This window comes from Lepisosteus oculatus, chromosome 5, assembly GCF_040954835.1.
Source record: "Lepisosteus oculatus isolate fLepOcu1 chromosome 5, fLepOcu1.hap2, whole genome shotgun sequence".
NCBI classification, from domain to species: domain Eukaryota; kingdom Metazoa; phylum Chordata; class Actinopteri; order Semionotiformes; family Lepisosteidae; genus Lepisosteus; species Lepisosteus oculatus.
This window is the reverse complement of record NC_090700.1, coordinates 19,447,498-19,450,585: the sequence shown is the minus strand read 5'-3', so window position 1 is coordinate 19,450,585 and position 3,088 is coordinate 19,447,498.

Genomic DNA, 3,088 nt, shown 5'->3' with positions numbered 1-3,088 from the left:
ATTGAATAAGATCTAAAAAAGTTTCTTAACATCCCATAAAGTACTGGCATGTGTCAGAGAACAGGACATCCAGCTTGGGTCTGAACACCTCCCTACTTACCTAAAGCAAAATAAGTCCAGATACCCAGATCAGGTGCTGTCGTGAAGCCCTTCAGTACGGAGGTACGGAAGATGCACACCAGCCTAGTAGTAACATCTGGGAAGTCTACCTTAAGGACAGCAGCCTATATATTATTTTTCCCCTTAATCTTTCCTGCTTCCCACCCATAGATTGAAATATCAGTTTCCTCAACACTGCCACATAACCATGTGAGTTTGGGAAGGTGGAAGCCAGAAATATCAATGCAGGCAAGAGCTCGGCTTTAGTAACCACCCACCCTGTCAGGATGAGGTCCCGGTCTTTCCACTGCATATGTTTCCCGTTTAGGATTGGCAATTTTTTCTGCTAATTCACCATTTCCATCCCTTCTCCAAAAATACACTCCCAGGATCTTAGTTCTGTTCTCTCGCAGTTCAAGATCATGTTCTAACTTGTTCCCTCCAGTTACGATAAAAAATCTCACTCTTTGACATAGGGGTAGGTTAATTGATGTCTGGAAAAAAATGCCTGGTGTGAGTATGTGCATATTTGTGTCTGTGTGCCGTGCAATGGAGTGGCATCCCATCCAGGGTATATTCTGCCTTGCCCACATAGCTTGCCAGGATAGGCTCTGGCCACCCTGCAAACCTTATTGGATAATGCTGTAAGAAAATGGATGGACGGATATTTTAATCTTTTATTTAACCAGATAAGTTACAAATAACTCAGTTAGAAAACAAATTCTCTTTTACAATGATGACCTTATGTCCCATGTGTACAGCAAGGCAGAGACTGGAGCCATGTACAGTAAGGGAAATATCATGCTCATGGAGACAATACCAGTGTCCTACCCAGGACTTGGGCTAACAGCCCATTGGCTGGGAGTCCAGAACACTCATCATTCTTCCACACTGCTGTTAAAGCCAGTTGTAAAATGTGACACTGCTGTAAACATGAATTGTGCATTCAATAATTAGATCACATCCTTCATTTGGGTCAGTGGTACAATTCCCTATTGATGATGAGATTCAATCTGGACTGCAGGGGCAAATACTGTAATGTGGTTGTCTTGACTGAAATTGCTTGAGATGGGATAAGAAAGTAAAGGAATCTGCGTTCTTTTTCTTACTAATTAAAGGTGGATGATTTTTGAAGCAACAGCACACATCACACACATTTTCCTGTTACTTAATGTCTTACTTAATGTCTTTTTCAGATTATGCACAGTGTGATATTTCCCATTTTAGTCATAGCCTGGGGAAGGCTCTGTCAGACCTGGATGTGAAACAATTGAGTAGGAAGTGTATTAAAATGCCACACATTTCAGTTGAACTTAAAGAAGAAAATCAGATTTTTCATTAGTAATTGCTGAAGTTGGTCAATTTTTTTCAAAGAGTATTATTGAGTACAATTAAGAGTATTATTGTTATTATGTATGTGGGTCATTATATACTGTTTACATTCCATTTGTCTTTCGCTAATTCAGCTGAAAACCAAAATAAGAGTAGTGTTACTATGTTAGCATTAGCTGACTCTCCGTCTGCCTTGGCATGAAATCAGAAATTTCTGGTACTGCTTTATGATAATGATGTTGATCATCGCATGTCGAAAGAGGGAAATGCCATGAATGTATTTAGATTATTTCTGTGTGTTTACTTCAAATGCATTTGATATGAAAGCCATATTAAATCATCTTATTTACTGTAAATGTATTATTGCATTTCAATTAATATATAAAGAGAGTTTAACAACAAAACAAAGAAGTACAGTATTGGTAATTTTTGTGTTTTTAAATGCGCCTTAGATCATTGGAGAGAGAGATGGAAATAAACAGTTCATGAAATAATAAGGGATTAGTACTGGAAGATAAAAATGAAAATAGTAAATCACACACGTGTTTATAAAATATGTTAATCAAATGTTCTTTGTTAAATAAGCAGTTCCGCTGGTACTGAGTAATTTTAAGCCAAACTAATAATTATTAGAAGGGAGATAAAACAAGAACCTACTGTATAGAGCACTAAGTCTTGTTTCTATTACATTTCCTGTATAATTCTGGATTATGAGACAGTTAGTCTTATTTTTTACTAGGAGTATTACTAACATATATATACTGTAGGTAATTATATATACATTCCATGTGTCTTTTGCTAATTGTGCAGAAAACAAAAATAAGACTAAGAATGTATGAAGACCTCAGCAGTGGAAAAAAGAAATGTTGTTGGAAACTACATTAGTTACATTATGGGAGTTAATGTAGGGTGAATAATAATAAAAAAACTCTTTACACTAAGAATTGTGGGTGTATGGAACAGGTTTTGAGGCTCAAACTCTGGGTTTCTTTACAAAGTATATTTTATTTGACTAAACTTCAAAATGTTCATGACGGGTCAAATGGCCTATACGTATGTTCCAATTACACTTATTTTAAAGTGTTGCCCTGTTTTCCTACTAATAATTATTGCCCACACCAAGGTGCAGATGAGAAGCACCTTTGGCGAGAGTGGCTCTGTGGCTAAGGATCTGTGCCTGTGACTGGAAGGTTGCCGGTTCAAATCCCGCGGCCAGCAGAGTAGTCCTACTCCCTTGGGCCCCTGAGCAAGGCCCTTAACCCTGGCTGCTCCAGGGGCACTATACAATGGCTGACCCTGTGCTCTGATCCCATGCTTCTCTCCCTGTCTGTGTCTGGTCTGATGGATAGCAACCTGGGGTATGCGTATGTGAAAAGATGAATTCCTAATCCAAGAAATTGTATAGGGCTAATAAAGCAACATTATCACATTAAGAGACCATGTACAGCTTGCTTGACTACTCCTTATCTGTTTGTTGCTTCAAACCCTGTTAAGGTTCTTCTCATGCTGCCCTCAGGGGCTTGGCAACTGCAATGTGACATGATAGTTTGTGCCGCTTACCCACAAAGTGTCGCACGTTGTTGCTCCTCCTGTTCTGTTACATGGCTCTCTGCTCAGTCTGACGTACACGTGTAAATTGACTTTTCTTTTCTTTTCT